The sequence below is a fragment of the Calliphora vicina genome, chromosome 4 (assembly GCF_958450345.1).
Source record: "Calliphora vicina chromosome 4, idCalVici1.1, whole genome shotgun sequence".
Lineage (NCBI taxonomy): Eukaryota > Metazoa > Arthropoda > Insecta > Diptera > Calliphoridae > Calliphora > Calliphora vicina.
Genome location: NC_088783.1, coordinates 80,639,120 through 80,658,256, shown reverse-complemented (window position 1 = coordinate 80,658,256; position 19,137 = coordinate 80,639,120). Strand labels below are relative to the sequence as shown.

At 28.6% G+C, this 19,137-nt stretch overlaps 1 protein-coding gene across 3 annotated transcripts in view; it reads right to left on the bottom strand.

Moving 5' to 3' along the window:
- mgl (megalin) overlaps window positions 1-19,137 on the bottom strand; it is a 388,320-nt gene that overhangs the window by 206,253 nt on the left and 162,930 nt on the right. The gene's annotated exons all lie outside the window — the stretch shown is intronic.

Genomic DNA, 19,137 nt, shown 5'->3' with positions numbered 1-19,137 from the left:
TTGTAATAAAAAACTTTTCTTTCTGTTGCTTTGAAAAAGGAAAACAAAAAATATGAGCAAAAAGAACAGGAAAAAACAGCTTATTAACGTCGTAATTTATTGCAAAAAAATATGAAAAACTAAACTAGACGCAAAAAAAGAGTAATTGTGAAAAAAAACTGCCAACTTATCATAGTTTTTATGAAATTTTAACCGAATCTAAAACAAAATAATAAAAACTGCAAATCATTTTGCTTTAAGCAAGCTGCTAATTTTGAATTTGGCTATGAAAAAGTCTTGTCTGACATAAATTATAGTATTAAAACATAAAAAAGTTGGAAAAACTCAATTTTTATACTTTTGCTTTTATAAAAAGAGATAACTAAAAATGTATGTGGTTTAAACATTATTTTAAGTGGAAAAGTTTAGCGATCATATTTAGTTGTTCATTTAGAACTAAAAAAAGAGGAACTATGAAGCAAGTATGTTAAATCTAAGTGACCTTATGAATTTTTTTTGGCCAATTTTTAAAAAACATTTTTACAAAAACAATAAATATCTACATTTTGTTTCTTGTAATTATAATCTTTTAATTTATTAAAAAGTTTTCTGATTCCCCATAAAATTAAATTTTCATAGATTTGTTTAACAAAGTAGCAAACTTGCACGAAAACAAATTAAAAATAATTCAACTTACCACCTTCAAACTATAGTTGAAATAAATTTCAATGAATTTTCAAAAACTTTTTCATTGGTTTTGTGTTAAAGAAAAAAAATTTCCTCTTCAAGCGCTTAAAAACTGAGTGCTTTTAATCTTAAAGGAAAAATTTGCGTTTTTCCTTTTTTTTGTATTTGTTGCCGTTAGTTTCCCTGCTTGCAAAAACTCAGAAAATAATGAAAGTGGTTTTGATTACTTGAGAAAGTACAACAAGGTTTTAATTAAAAGGGAGTCAGCAGTAAGTAGTATTTGTAGTATTAGCAAAGAAACAATTCGACAGCAACTACATTCATTAAGTGAAAATTGTTTATTTGATTTTTGCAATTTCTATGCATTTTTTTGTATTTGTTTCTCTTTTTTTTACTTTCATTAAGTAATTTCAGCTGAAAATACCAGATAATCCCAGCTAAATAAAAAGAAAAAAAAAACCCAACAACCAAACAACCAACATCAAATATAATTTCAAAGTTACAGCTTTTCTAGTTTTTTTTCTCTGCTATTACAAACCAGGGAAACTAACTAGCTTGCTACCAGCAACAATTACAATAGATTTCAGGTTGAAAAATCTGTGAGAAATTTAATGAAACATCAAAAAACAAGAAACATAGCAAACAATACAAAACAAGAAATTGTGTATAGAAGCGCAAAAAACAGCAAATATTTTTGGTATTAAATAGAAAATTACGAGAGAAAAAAAAAATGGCAAAAATTACTAACAAGCCAAACAAAGCCACAGTAATTTACTTTTGATCTTCAAAAAAAAAAAAAGCAAAAAATACATACTTGTACTGAAATCAAACAGAAACAACAAAATTAATTCCATCAACTGAAACACATCAAGTAACCCACAACAACAAACATGAACTCTACTAATAAAGTAAACAATTTCATAGATACTTATGTATGAGGTCAATCTGTGAAGTGATTTGAAATTCTTAAAGGTGATAAAAGCGATCAAGCATATTTGAATGAAATAAAATTGGTCAGTACACCTCTGCTGTAAAAAGAGGGATTTAACTTGTAGAAAGTATTCATCACTTCCCTTCAAGAATATGAAAGTTTTTATGTAATTTAAAATTTAACTTAAACATTTGCAAAATTAAACACAAATAAATTAACCGAAACTCTTCGGTTAGCTGATTTACGTGGTAGTTCACTGCGTGCTAACAATCATATAGAGTTGAAAGGACCCCGTTTTGACAACATCACACCACTCGTCAGATGTAATGTTATTTACATCGTAATATATATCAGAATGTCGAGTTTGTTAGGCTCATTTGGCCATCCTACATGTATCTTAGTAAAGCCATCTATTATCAGTCTTTGTTAACGAACATTTCAGAAGATAATAATTTTAGTAATACCCAGTGGAAAGTTGATCTCATTCCGGCTAATTCGTCTGCCTGTTCATTGCCATTGTGGTCTATGTATGTGCGCAGGCACCCAAACTAAAGTAATGACAGATAGATGACCTAGCCTTGGTAGAGCATTCTTAGATTACCTGAATAATGAAGATGAAGTTGTGCCGCCTGACTGTCGAGAAATGGGCACATAGTATATTACAGGCTATCATGATTGCAAAAATTTCCGCCTGCAAAAAACACTACATTCATTCGGAAGACGGTATGAGATGCCTAACCCAAGTTCGTCACAGAAAACACCAGAACCAACACCACAGCTCATTTTAGAACTGTCTGTATATATCCTGGTGTCATATTCGTATACCATATTACTGCTACACCACTCACTCCTGGAGGGAACAAAGACCTTGAACACCCTATCAAAATCTGTATATGGACCGAATCCCCACGTGGCTATATGTTCTCTATCTTCAACATCCTCGCTGCGCTACATGCATAGGTGGCCATTATGTGGAGGTATAATGGAACTAGGTGGGTGCAGTATAGTGTTCAGTGCCTCTGAAGGTTTAGTTCTTAGGGCGCCAGTTATGCGCCTAGGCAGATCTCTAGACTTTATATGTTTGCAGTCCACTATACTATAGATGCATAAATAAGAATTGGACGTACTAAGTCTCGATTTCTTACCAAATATCTTACGATAGGTTTAATAGGCCACCGTTGCCCTCTTAACTCTATGTTTAGTATTATTTGAAAGGGGGATTTCGCAGTTTTTCAATAGCGGAAGAACTGTTTTAAAACAGTGTTATACAGATTCACTTTTCAATTAGATTGATTATTCATTAGACGAACCAAAAGCTTGTAGTTTTATATGGAGCCTATTGGCTTCTAAGATATTTGTCCAAGTAAATGCCAAGGTATTTGACATGATCAGACTATGGGATATTTAAATGTTGTTATATGTGACCGGTGGATAGTCTCATCTCCTATGTGAAACTTAAAAGTGTTTATTTTTTATTTAATTTATTCATTCTCCAGTCTAGTTCACGGGATGTCAAGCTTGAGTCCATATTTGAACTATCTCATATAGGCTAATCGAAGCTGTATATCAAGTAAAGTGTTGGTTCGAAAAGACTTTCCCATGGAACGTGTGCTCATGTCACATAAGAACTATGATTTATCTTAAGCAAATGGTACGATAGACAGGATGTACTCAATCTATTAGTCCTTTATAACCAACTTTGTCAAAGGTTTGAGAAACTTCTAAAAATAACAAGTTTAACAATAGTTTCTTAGTTCTAAATATTCTCTTATTCTTCCAGTTAAACGGTGTACATGTTCGCTAGTTCCTTGATGTTAAAGGAAATCTGAACTGGGATCATTGATTTCTAGGAAATGTTGTAATTTTGCTTTGGAATACTGTCTCAAATCGCTTTGACAGACGAAGTACTAAGCAAATTGATTACTAGAAGCATGGTATTGTCAACCCCTTTCTGGGCCTTGGTATAACTATAATCTAAGACATTTTTAAATCATTTGGAAAAACGGTTAGTGTTGAGATCACATTAAGTAAGTAAGTAGATCACATTAAGTAAGTAAGTAAGATGATTTTTTAACCATGTGCTCAATTATTAAATCATCTGGTGACTTTCATAGATTCGTATTGTCCTTATAGGTTTTTTAACATCTTATTGAATGCCTGTGATTATCCTAGAGTCTGATAATTAACGAATAATTGATTCCTCCTAAACTAATTATTTCGTGGAGAGTTTTGTTGAAAAACATTTCCTAAATGTTAATCTAATATCAAGAGTTTTTTCTTTTACTTTATTCGAAGGCAAGACGTTAACATTTTTGTGATCGACTTCCGAAATAATGGAATATAGTTTCTTACTTGCAGCGGACAGCCTTTGCTTTACACGTAGTCTCTTTTACGTTTCCCCCTTTTTGAGGAGCAGTCTTTCAATATCTGGGGGTTAGATATATTGATACTAGGTTTTGAAGGACCTTGGCACTTAGAGTAAATAAAGGCCAAATTAGGGATATGAAATCACTGACACAATTCTCGATATCTCACAATATATCCTGATTAGAATTTCATAAAATTCTTGCTGTTTTTTTATCTACTAGATTCTTTATGTAATTCTACCTTTACATGTAGTTTATTTAAGACTAATGCGATCATGCTAGTTCCTCTAGTAGTGAATAATTCTTAAAGTAAATATTTTTCATTTAATGGTTTGTTAAGGAAAAAATTTATTTGTTTGCATATCCTGAAAGAAAATAATGCTTTAATTAAATTAAATTTAATAAAAATGATATAATTATTTAGACTGGGGCAAACAATTCCAAATCATTTCAGAAATTTCTAATTGTATTTCAGAAATTTCCAATTGTATTTAAGAATTTTCCAAATGTTTTTAAGAATTTTCAAATTATATTTCAAAAATTTGTATCTCAGAAAATTCTAATAGCAATACTAAATGAAATTTCCGAAATACTAATGGAAATTTCTGAAAAACATTTGGAAATTTCTGAAATACAATTAGAAACTCTTAAAGTATTATTTAAAAATTCTGAAATGCAAATGGAAATTTCTGAAATACAATTGTAAAATTCTCAAATATAATTAGAAATTTCTGAACTATTATTGGAAATTTCTGAAATTCAATTAGAAACTACCGAAATTCAATACTTTGTCGAATTACAACTCTTTAAATTTCCGGAAAGCTCTGAAAAGAGGCAATCATTATTGTTTTGAAGGGGCTTATGAAACAATAAGGGGACAGTAAGTTTGTGAAAATATTAAAAGTTTGGCGAAATAAGATTTCTATATCTTGGATACAATTTTTAATATTTTATTGTTCTTCAATATAAGCAATGTAAAAATATTTGAATTGAAGTGTAAATGAAATGTTTTGAATACATTTTAAATGCCTGATGCATTTCGTCAAGGCTGTCGGGAAAGAAATATCCCAGCGGGAAAAATTTCTAGGGCTTAGGTATGTAGGTCTTCTAAAAAACATGTTTACACATTCTATAAGATCCGATACTCATTTTACTCTGCCTTCCCTGAGAAGATATTCTAGAAGGGCTTTGTTTCTCCTTCTATCTTCCAAAAAAAGTCTATAACAACATTTTAATATTTATTTCTACCACATTTCCCATCTTCCCTCGCATATGTTAGGCATCACCATATGAGTATGTACAACAATGACTGAGAATGTGTCTTTCTGTTTGTCTGTCTGTCCGTCCGTCCTTCTGTCTATGTCTATTTGTACTCATACGTACATTCACAGTCATCATTGAAGACATCATATTATTGTTGTAGCAGTGTTGTTTTATTGTCTTTGTCTAGAGTACAATAACAAGTAACATTCAACCTTTTTGCATTGTTGTTGTTCTTGTTATTGTTGTTTTGCTGTAATTCTTTGTTGTACTTTGTTTTACCACAACTGCCAGCAACAGACAGCAGCAATCTTAAAGAGCATTCGAGACTTTAAATAAGATACACGTAATGAATGAGAAATTAAATGAAAATGCACGGGGAATATATTTAAGATGATTCGCTGAAAGTGTAGTGAAAGGATTAATTACAGAAAATTTTCAATTAATTTGAATTTCGTAATTATTCTAGGAATTTAATGGTAAAAAAGGTAGAATAGTGAAACTTCATGTATTTAATATGATTATTCTGATATAGTTATTTCCTTAACTGATTTCTTATATTTGAAAGGATTTGAAGTGAAAAAAATATATTTTTAATTACAATAGAATGATGTTTCATTTATTTCTTAAAATAAAATATAAAAAAGTACCGATATCTTCAAATAAGATCGCTGTTTATATCGTGTTTCAAGAAAATGGCTATTTTTCTTCCCACATTAAAAAAACTTGAAATGGTTTCAACACTGTGATTCTTTCTTGTCAAAAATGTTAACATTTTTGTAAGATCTTATTTAAAATTATGAAAACTTTAATAAATTTTCCTCGATTTATTTCTGAATGTGTTGGCAATTACAAAGTTATTTACTCTAACGATCGCATTACTATGCAATGTTTTTTACAAATTACTGTATATAACTGCAAGTCAATTTATTCAAAGTTACTCAAGTGTTACTTAATTTCCCTAAACTTCTATTCTATTGCATCTATCTATTTATCTCTAACTCTCGGCTATTAGTTTGTCCGACTACACTGTCTGACCAATTTGTTCATGCAACATGACTATTAACTACCCTTCATTTATTATTTTGAAATTTTGCCAAAACCACTGACTCACTCACTCACTCACTCACTATTCTTACACATCTTCAACCATATCGTTGTAACTTTGACGACCGACCGACCCTGATGGAGTTGTTGCAATTTAAAGATGATTAGATTTTGATTGTGATTTTGCTATTTATATTGCTGTAGCCACACCATTGTTTTTGTTTTGGTGCTGCTGCTATTGCAGCTCTAGCTTGCGGTTGTTGCATACAAAGAGTTGCTGCACAACAAAAAATAAAATCGTGTGAAAAAATTCATATACAGAAAATGAAATAACATGAAAAGCCACAACATAATGTTGGCATTACAAAAAAAATAAAAGAAACACCACAAACAAATCCACATAAATGCTAAAAACTCGAAAAATGTAAAGTTGCAACAGCAAGAAAATATCAGCAGCAATAATAAGAAAGAAACATTGTTAATGCTTGAATGAAAATTTAAAATCTTTAAAGCGAGAAAACGTACATTAACTTTGGTTTTTTTTTTTTTGTAAGTGCTGTATTTGTATTGTATAATAGTGCGTCTTATAAGGCGAGAGAGAAATATAGAAGAAAATGGGGGGAAAAAATAATACTGAGAAAAGAAAATTGTATAGAAAAGTGTTAAGCTTCATTTAAGTCATGCATGTTGCAACAACTACAGCAGCAGCAATATAACTACTTAAAAGCAGCAGCAGCAGTACAAAGTTAAATAAGAAGTGTGAACAAACTTAAATTCACTAGTAATTTGTAAGTGTAGGCGATTTGCCTAGATACACTACTCAAATTCATTTTCCTTTAAAAATCAAGCCTTTAAGAATTCAATATAATAAATGGAAATTGACGTTCTGAAAATTATATTCCTTGCCTGAATTTAAACAAAGAGTCAATAACTTTTATAACAAACACAATCCACAACTAAACATACCTAGTCATATATGATGTAGGTCGAGAATTCACTGTTAAATGAATTTCACGTACTTATGTGTTCATTGTCTTAAGCAAAAGTACCACAGAAGTTCACATACATATAAACACGAACACATGCAGACGTTTTCTCAAGAGTTTCTTTTATTAAAATTAAGAAAAAAAATCAAGACGAAGAAAAAGAAACTGAAATGAAATGAAATAATAAAAAGTGAAGTAAAATATACACACATGTCTACTTATGAGTAATAAAAGTTTTGCCCAAATGTCTAATGAAAAGACACAGATGAAGACACAGACTATACAACAAGCAGCATGCAACATGGAACAAAAAAAATAAATATAATGAAAAGAAAGTGTGAATGACCAAAACCACAGGCGAGACATTTGCGAAGAAGAAAAAGTATTAAAGTCTTAATCATATAAAAACCTCAACACTTCTTCAGCTACTCCATCTACTCAGGCTGCTGCCGCTGCAGCACTGCGATTTAAGACTGTGGAGCTGTGGCAGCATATGAATTTGCAATGTGTGCACATGGACTTGTACGGAACATTCATGCTTCATTTATTATTATTTTGTCTGTCTGGTTTTATCTCTTTTGATATCTCATCTCCTGTAATACATGATTATAAACAGCAGCAGTGGCGGTAGCAATAACAAAATTGCAACTACATACTATATACAGTGTAAAATTGCATTGTTGTAACAACAAATTACTCAATTGATTTTATTGCTTGTTTATGCTCTATGCTATGGATGTGATTCAATAAGCTTAGCTTAACTTTGAATTTGGAACAGTGTGGTACTAATGTACCAAAATATACTGTAAAAAGTTCACATATAAACATTTGAGGGATTCAAACGCACTGCTATTATGTCGTATTGTCATAATGTCGTAAAATATTTTTTTAGTTTAAACAAATTCTTGTTGTGCTGCAAACAAAAAAAGTGTTATATTATGACAAACCAATAAACATAGTTCAAAAAGTCGTATTAGTTTATAACTTTTTTGTTTGAAATCCAACAAAAATTTGTTTAAAATAAAAAAATATTTTATGACATTATGATAATACGACCTAATAGGAGACCATTTGAATCTCCCAATTATGTTTATTATAATTATTTTAGATTGTTAATATTTTCATAATATGGAAAATTTGAATTTTTGGAATTTTTTTATTTGTTTCATAAAACTACCAAATATACAAAATATTGTAATATTAAGGTTTTCGAATAAATGTGGACAAATGTGTCCTAAATCTACATAGACATAGACTCTTTCAATTCAAAATTAATTCTTGCGAATGCTCTCAGAAACCTTACTATCGAACACAGACTTCGAATAGTTAATAAGTATAAAGATTAAGTTCAAACCAAGGCTTGACATTTACTTGGATATTATGACAATGGACGTTAAAATACCCCACTATCAGATTTTTACGTCGCACAATCATTTATCAGTAAAACATAACTTTTTTTAACCCATTAATGCCTGACCTCAAAATCCGTTGTCAGATTTTGATGAAATTTTATACAGACAGTATTTAAGGCATTTATATTGCCGTGAATATTTTCTGGGTCTGGGTATTTTTCTACCCACTTCGGCATATATGGGTTCTAAAAAGTATTTTTTTTAAGTAGCTACTTAGAAAAATTAAGCTCTTAATTAATTTTTTTCGATGTTTTGATGATTATTTTGTAGATTTATCAGTACCTAAGTACAGGAATTTCCCCACCTACATCTCCCCAAACCGAAAATTTTGTATATAAAAAAGTTCCCCCCAAGGCATGACCTAATATTACCAAAAAAATATTTTAAGTAGTTCGATTCTTACTTTATCTATACCAAAAAAAAATGTCTTTAATATCACTCTTCTAGAATTTTTCTAAAATTGCTCTATTCTTGGGAATTTTTCTACCTATTCGGCGTTAATGGGTTAATGTATTTGGAATAAACCTACATTATCAAATATATATGGAGGATTTTATGTCAAATGATCCAAACTTTTGAAATCGATGTCTTCCGATCGGTATGAAATTGCAATTGTACTAAGTTTAGTCCTATTGGATAGTAATTCAGACACAATTTTTCAACAAGATCGATTAGGAACTCTCTGAGTTAGAGGGGGTCAAAATTTGACATTTTGGCCAAACATGTGTTTTTTCTCATCCATGTAACTTATTACCTATTGTTCTAAGAAAAATGTTTCCCAAATAGTTTAGATAGCTATTTCTTCATTCTTTCGAATAACAAAATTAAAATTTGACCCCCTCTAATTCACAGAGTTCTTGACCGATATTGTTGAAAAATTGTGTCTGAATTACTATCCAATAGTTGGTTCACTTGACATTTTGTTTAAGTGTAAGGAAAGCTGTTTTTAATAAGTAGGTGGTAATTTTATTAGAGTACTTAGTATTTTTTAAAAGTATTTGTAAATTTTCTTTAAGTAATTCGACTTCTATTGAAGTTTTTGGAATTTTTTTAAACTACTTGGTACTTTCATTAAATTACTTGGTACTTTTATTAAAGTAATTGCTACTTTTATTAAAGTTCTTGTTACTTTTATTAAAGTATTTTGTACTTTTATTAAATTACTTGGTACTTTTATTAAAGTATTTGATACTTTTATTACAGTACATGGTACTTTTATTAAAGTACTTGGTACTTTTAATACAGTACTTGGTACTTTTATAAAGTAATTTGTACTTTTATTAAAGTTCTTGGTACTTTTATTAAAGTACTTGGTATTTTTATTAAAGTACTTGGTACTTTTATTAAAGTACTTGATACTTTTATTAAAGAACTTTTATTAAAGTACTTGGTACTTTTATAAAATTACTGTGTACTTTTATTAAAGTATTTGATACTTTTATTAAAGTACTTGGTACTTTTATAAAGTACTTTGTAGTTTTATTAAAGTTCTTGGTATTTTTATTAAAGTACATGGTACTTTTATTAAAGCACTTGGTACTTTTATTAAAGTAATTGGTACTTTTATTAATGTACTTGGTACTTTTATTAAAGTAATTGGTACTTTTTACTTTTATTGAAGAATTTACTACTTAATTTAAACTTGATAGTCTTGTGGAGGAACTTGGCACTTTATGTACACTATTTGGTACTTTTGGCACTTTTTGGCAAATACTTGTTTCCCCTTTCAATTACTTAGCACTCGTTTGTAATTATTTGGTACTTTTTTAACCTTCTAGGAATTTTTGTTAAAGTACTTGATATAAAGTAGTTGCTGTTTTATGTAAATTAATGGTACCCTCATAAAGGTACTTTTAAAAGAAGGAGTTACTTTTATTTGAAAAATTTTTATTTTAAAAATACGACTAAATACTTTTATTAAAGCACTTGTTTCTATTCCAAGCGATTAATGCTACAGATGCGAAAAGAATCTGAAAATTTTAACTTGGGAAATCGACCACACGATCTATGAATCAGGTTGATTGAACACAGTTGATCCACATCTGTCACAAAGTTATTGAACTCGTAGGATTACAACTCTTAGCAAACTGACTGTTTGCGATTGCTAGTTAATGAACTTATTTATACTTCTAGATAAAAAAAATGAACATCTCAGAGAGAAGGCGCAATATTTTCCCAAAGACACAATTTCAAAATAACTAGACTTTTGAGGAAACTGAACGTACTACGCATACTCCTTCAGGAGAAAAGATCAAAGCTCTTTTGCTTCTTACAATAAAATCTATTAGACTTATAATGAGGGTAATTACTGAGTACTGCATTCACACAGAAATATGAAACAATATATTTTGCAAGACAAAATCAAACGGGTCTTAATATTCAAATTCGAGTTCCAAAATTTTTTTTATAAACGATATAAGGCTACTAAAGTAACAAAGTTATACATAAAATAAGCTATTATTGTTAAAAATTGAAGTGAAATATTTTGCTGGGTATGCAGTGAATGTATTATGTATCATGACCCTAATGCACCGAGTAGAGTGCGTTTGAAATCCCAACTAAATCCAATATATTTTTGATTTTGTTTTTTTTGTCGCCATGAAAAAGTTAATGAAATTTGTATATTCTTTTATATATTTTTGCTTTTTAGTTTAAGTACGTTTGTGTACGTTTCGGTTTTCTGTAGTTTATTTGTTTTGTGGGAAATTTTCATTAAGCTGCTGAAAAAACAATCCAAAGACACTCAAGATAAGTCAAGGAAAACAATATTGTACATAATTGGAAAATTGCTTAGATACTTATGTATGTATTTGCACACTCATAGATACTCGTACAAAATTTATGTATAGGTATATGTGAGCACACTCATAGATACATTTATACATACATATGTATGTATATGGATGTGAGAAAATTCAATGACACAGCAGAAAATAATACTGTATGTGTACTGCAATCATACATACATGTTTCTGTATGTTTAAATAAATGGGAAGTTTTAAATTAAAAATTAAATTAAGTTGCTGCTAAGAAGACAAAAACAAAAAGACAAAATTGTATTAAATTATAGACATTTGTAATAAGAGTTGTTTTCTTTTTTTTTCATGTCTTATTTTTATATGAATTAAAATTACATTTTGAAGTTTACACACAGCAATTTTGTTAAGTGCACATAATGTTATTTATACATACATATATATATGAAGTATAAATATAAAAGTTTCATTTGTTTTGTAAATAATTTTCTTGAATTTTCTCTGCAATTAAATAAATAAAGATTTAATAGAGAAATGTCTTTAACATTGTTTTTAAGACATAATATTTTGCAAAAAATGTCATTAACACTTGTGTGGGAAATATTTATTTTTTTTTATTTCTACAAAGCAGCAAATTGATTTTTCAATTAAAAAATTTTATAAAAAAATGTAACTAATACATTTTAATATAAAAAGTTTGCAAAATCTTAAGGATTTTTTGAAAATCAATTATTTTTTAATTGATATTTTTCTCAAACATTACTATGTATATAATGATTTAATTTCCAATCTTACCTATTTTAGAGACATTGAAATTAGTTATAATTTAAATTGACATACCTGCAATGACAGAAAAGAGAAATAAAATTTATTAGAATTATAAAATTTAGTTAGCAATAGTATTTTAATAAAAATAAATACATTTTTTGTATATTTATAAATAAATTTCAGTATTAAATTAAATTTGTGTAGTTTTCTTTGAAAATTTAATAATCTACAATACCGAGTATATCCTACTACGGTGGGGATGAGTGTACGAAAGAACACAGGGCAACAAAATCGAACAACTTTTAGGTGCTTTTTAAGCCACTACACAATTTTGATGTATTGTGGTTCCAGTAGTACAAATATGGTCTAAATTTTAAATTCTATGGAGAGGTTTTTTTTTTTAAAAAAATTGTGAATTCAAAACAATCATGAAAAATCGAAAACGGCAGAATTGTAACAAAAACGTAAAACATGTAAAATTTCCCCGCAAGCACACAAAATTTTGTGAAAATGAGCGAATTCACTTAATTGTGAATAAATTCGAAAGGTATATATCGATATTTATGATCGATATCTCATTTTGTTAATATTACATGTGGCTTTAGGATAAAGTAAGAAATCTGAACAATTTCTACCGTTTTCGATTTTTCATGATTTTTTTAAAACAAAAAAATTTGTTATTTTCACGCAAAAAATATGTTTTTTGCTTCAATTTGTTATTATAACTCCGAAACTCTTGAGCCGATTAAAACGCAATATAAAAACAGATTAAAGGTTATGTAAATTTGAACTTTTCTAAGTTTACTTCAATAAGATCGGACTAACTCTTTTTGAGTTATCATAAATTATGTGGAGAAACATCTAAAAAAATTCACAATTTTTGAAAAAAAAAATCTATCCATAGAATTGAAACATTTTACAATTTCTGTAGTTAGGTAACCATGATGCATCAAATCTATATAGTGGTTAGTGAAGCCTTTTTGCTGTTGACCTGTATAATCAATTGCTTGTAAAAAAACCTTCCTCCGACAACTCTCCAATAGATTACTTCAGGTGGCTAAAATAACTGCCTTCCGATATGCAGTACAAAATAAGTGTTTAAAGTGTCTAGTCTAGGTTTTTTAGAGACACTAAAGTGACAATTGACTTCACATTGTTACATGGGATGTCAGTGTACTTAAACAAAAAATAAAATAAACCGTATGAGAATTATATTAACATAATTTGTAACACCAGTATTATTCACAAAAAAGTGCTTTACAAAATAAACATTTAAAGTGGCTACACTCTAGATTACTTAGAGATACTTAAGTGACAATTGTCTTCAGTCTAGATTACCTGGAATGTATAATATAACAAATTGAATTTTCTCTGCAGTTTTCCTCCCACTGTATATTTTCTAATTGATACATAGCAACAACTCTGACAACATTTTGTGCTAATTATTTAAATTCTACAAATTACTCACTACTACATTTTCACATTTATTCCGTTGAGTGTTAGATTTCATTAATTTGCCAAAAGCTCTTGTGTTTTAATTCACCAATTTTACAATTAATTGGCAAATACAAAACCCAAGATAATCAAACTAAACTGATATTTAGTTTTACAATGATTTTGGTATTTATTACTCTAACTGGTACGAATAAATGTTAATAAGCAATTAATATATATATTTATGCTAAACACAAGTATAAATGCAAAACCACAAAATATAATAAATATAAATTCAACACCAAAAGTTGGGGAAGCAAAAACTAAAATGCAAATTGAATCATTTGTGTAACAAAATATTTAAAGTGATTGAGTAGACAAAATGCAAAATAAATTTAATTAGATTAGTGATTATTGCAAGCGTCATCAAACATCAGTCATTTGGTAATTGTTTGCTATTTTATAACTATATAAATTTAGGGTGGCCCTTATTTTGCAACTTTTCGATTCTATCAATTTATAAAATTGTTCTCCGTCATCTAAAAATCGAATGCTGAAAATTTTAGCAAAACCGAATGCTTCTTATTAGTAAAGAATTAGTGTAGAGGTCTAAATTTTCTGTCACGGACAAATTTGACCCCATATATAAAAGGGTTAAAATGTTTTAGAATTTTAAAAATTCAAAATCATAAATTTGCAATCCAATACAACAAGAGTCAACCTAATTTTCATACATACAAATATTGTAATTGCAGTTGAGATTTTTTCAATTTAACTAAAATTGTTGTTTGCAACAATTTCACTATAAATTTGATTATACTCGCTAGCAAATGCTGAAAAAAGAGGAGGGTGCCTGTTATGGAAAAAATAAACCAATCATTCATTATTATGATTTTTCTCGTACATACAAATAAGTAAGCAATTTCACTCATATCTATGTGTAATGTTATAAATTAATTTTAGTTTTAGTTTAGGAATATATTGGTGTAAATCCTAAGCATGTGTTGGCATTTATGTGTAAAAAAAAATTCTCATATTTTGCTGTATGCTGTTTGCAAGTAATCATTTATTTATGCTCGATATAAACGTATCAATAATGGCAAATAATTTATGCTAAATTTAATGAAATTGTTTATAACAATTCATTGACTACATAACAACTATAAATGTTTTTTAGTATTTGGTAAATGTTGCTGTATATTGCTTATTTTTTTTTTGCTGTTCATTTCATGTTTTGCGCCATTGAATTCTCATAATTCATATATACTTTTACACTTATCGTTATATCTGCAGTACTGTAGTGTAGTATTTTAATAGTAGACGAGTGAGTACATTTAGTAGTGGTGTTAAAAATAAATTACTGTTTGCCATACATACTTATTTAATGGTTTATTGGGTTCATAATCATAAATTTCTACTTGATGTTCTATTTTTTTGTCGATACTTTTTTTTTGTACACTTACTAATAATAAAATGAAGTTTAACATTTAAATTTTTCATGGGGTTTGCAGCATGCTATGGAGAGATTTTTTTTTAAAATTCAATCAATCGAAATAAGAAAATTTTGTGAAAATGAGCGAATTCACTTAATTGAAATTTGAAAAGAATTAATAGATTTTTATGATCGATATCTCATTTTGTTTCTATTATAAGTAGATTTGTAATAAAGTATTAAATCTGATACATTTCTTGAGATTTCGATTTTTTATGATTTTTTTAAAACAAAAAAAAATTGCTATTTTCATATAAACAATATATTTTTTTGCTTCAATTTGTTATTATAACTCAAAAAGTACTGAGCCGATTAAAACGCAATATATATGTGAAAAATTGTACATATATTCAGAAAATGCTGTCAAAATTGAATCAATCGAAAGAAGAACATTAACTAAATTTTATGTATATCGAACAGAAAACCAAAATTTTGTGAAAATGAGCGATTTCACTTAGTTGCGAATAAATTCGAAAAGAATCAATCGATTTTTTGATCGATATCTAGTTTTTTCTTATGTGATGTAGCTTTGCGCCAAAGCAATAAATCTGAACAATTTCTGCCGTTTTAGATTTTTTATGATTTTTTTAAAACAAAAAAATTTGCTATTTTCTCGTAAAAAATATATTTTTTTACTTCAATTTGTTATTATAACTACGAAACTTCTGAGCCGATTTAAAAGCAATATATAAATGTAAGTTTGTACATAGCATGAGAAAAATGTTTTCGAAATTCAACCTATCGGAAGAAGTACATTAACAACTCAATTTTATGTATATCAAACAAAAAACTAAAATTTTGTGAAAATGAGCGAATTAACTTATTTGTGAATAAATACGAAAATAATCCATAGATTTTTATGGTCGTAATCTCGTTTTGTTCCTATTACATGTGGCTTTGTAATACTATAATAAATCTGAACAATTTCTGCGTTTTCGATTTTTCATGATTTTTTTAAAACAAAAAAATGTGTTATTTTCTCGCAAAAAATATATTTTTATACCCTAAACCACCATAGTGGGAGGCTATAATGCGTTTGTGCAGATGTTTATAAAGCCCAAAAATATTAGTTAACGCCAACCTTAAAGTATACCGATCGACTTAGAATCACTTTCTAAGTCGATTAAACGATGTCCGTCCGTCCGTCTGGTCGGCTGGCTGGCTGTCCATGTAAACCTTGTGCGCAGAGTACAGGTCGCAATTTTGAAGATATTTCGATGAAATTTGGTACATATTATTTTTTCGGCTCAAGGACCAAGCCTATTGAAACTGGCTGAAATCGGTCTATTATTTCACCTAGCCCCCATACAAATGTCCTTCCGAAATTGGACTTTATCGGTCATAAATGTTTAATTTATAAATGTATCTCCACAAATTGTGCTTCAAATAAGTTTTATATACACAAAACTCATGTCACCACATTTTGTTACGATCCGTCCATAATTAGTCATAGCTCTCATATAGACCCGCTTCCGAAAATCACTTTAAATGTTTGTATACACACAAAATTCAACATAGTTAACTTTAATTTAGTCATAAATCACACGACCTAATTTCATGGTGATCGGTCCATAATTGGTCATAGACCCCATATAAGGCCCACTTCTGAAACTCACTCAAAAATAGAAATTATTGAAATTTTAAAAGAAAATTTTTTTTGCTCTTTTACTTAGTGTAGGGTATTATATGGTCGGGCTTGACCGATCATACTTTCTTACTTGTTTTACTTCAATTTGTTATTATAACTCCGAAACTACTGAGCCGATTGAAACGAAATATATATGCGAACATTTTTAAATAGTATTGGGAATATGTTTTAAAAATTGAATCATTTGAAATAAGAACATTAACTATATAATTTTATGTATATCAAACAAAAAACTAAAATTTTGTGAAAATAAGCGAATTCACTTAAATATGAATAAATTCGAAAATAGTCAATGGATATGTTTGATCGATATCTCATTTTGTTCCTATTGCAAGTGGCTTTGCGATAAGGCAATAAATAAAGCCATTTTTGACGTTTCCGATTTTTCATGATTTTTTTAAAACAAAAAATTGATATTTTCACATACAAAAATTATCTGTAGTTTATGAGTTATTATTATAACTCATAAACAACAGAGCCGATTAAAGCATAATATAAAAACGGATTAAAGGTTACATAGATTTAAATTTTTCTAAGGTTATTTTAATAATATCGCGCTAAACGTTTTTGTGTTATCATTAATTATGTGGAGAAACGTCAAAAAAAATCAAAATTCTACTTAAATTTTTTTTAAATAAAACCTCTGCATAGAATTTAAAATTTCCACCATATTTTGATTTAAGTAGCCATAGTGTATCAAAGCCTTTTTTTACTGTTGACCTGTGTAATAAAAAAAACCAAATATGTGAAAAAAATTAAATTATTTCATGGTGTGCTCATATCTGGGTTCATAACTTTTTTTGTACGGAGCCGATTTTGCAGATATTCAACTCCAAACTGCTTAGAACAATGACAAACCTTGTGAGTGAAAAGAATTTATTTTGGCTTTGTATTATGAACAAGAGCGTCTTTTCCACACACATACGGAAATGGCTAAATCGACTTTCGTAAAGTCTAATACTTTGTGGATTTTTAGTTAAATTTTTGTAACTGTTGCATGAAAGAGACCTAGTCTATGTAGTAGGATACCTTTAAGTCTATGTTATCTAACACATGATTGCTGTTTGTGTTGGCTTTAGACTATTTAATTGAGTTAATGGCAGTTAAGTGTGAAATATTGTTGAAAATGCCAGAGTATGTGTGAAATTTTGCTGATATTTGCACAAAAAACACCACAAAAATCCACACACATACCCAAAAACCCTACTATAATTATAAAACAAAATGAAATTATAAACTAAATTACACGGGGCAACAAAAAAGTTAAAACTGTTAAAATTGTTTTCACATGAACCTAAGTCGATTGTTTTTTTCGCTGTAGCCCTGTGTTATTATTTCTAGGAAAATATGTGTTAGAGCGTTTACCATGACCATCAAACCGTATAAATGAGAATTGTACGCTCTTTGTGATGGTGGTTCAGTCAGTAATTAATTAGTGAAGTGGTCAAATGAAATCATACAAAAAAAAAAACAAACCAAATTAGTTGCTTTATTGCTGCAGTGTTGGTACAAATGCGGTGATTCTCTAATAAATATGACAAAAATTAAGTGATATTTTTGCACAAAACTATTTTTTTTATAATTAATTATAGTTAATTATAGTGATTTATTGCATAAAGTGGTGGAGAAACATGGAAATTTACCAAATATAATTTACTTTCAAGTGAATTTAAATTGAGTTAAATTATTGATTTGCAAAAATATTTAATTAGTATCAGCAAAACAAGAAGTTAGCGACTTATTGTTTAACTAAATGAAATTTATTTGAATATTTTTATACATAGAACATGTGAAAAATGTATACGGTTTCTTTTAAAACATCTTAGAAACAACTTAGATCAGTGATCGGTTCCTACAGTCACCAGAAGCGCGAAGAAAAACAAAAAAATTTCTATAAAGAAACTTTGTCCGACAAATTTTCTATAAAGAAACTTTGTCCGACAAATTTTCTATAAAGGAACTTTGTACGACAATTTTTCTATGAAGAAACTTTTTCAGAAAAATTTTGTATAAAGAAACTTTGTCAGACTTTGTCTATAATGAAACTTGATCAGACAAATTTTCTATAAAGAAATTTTGTCCGACAAATTTTCTATAAAGAAACTTTGTCCAACAAATTTTCTATAAAGAAACTTTGTCCGACAAATTTTCTATAAAGAAACTTTGTCCAACAAAATTTCTATAAAGAAACTTTGTCCGACAAATTTTCTATAAAGAAACTTTGTCCGACAAATTTTCTATAAAGAAACTTTGTCCGACAAATTTTCTATAAAGAAACTTTGTCCGACAAATTTTCTATAAAGAAACTTTTTCAGAAAAATTTTGTATAAAGAAACTTTGTCAGACTTTGTCTATAATGAAACTTGATCAG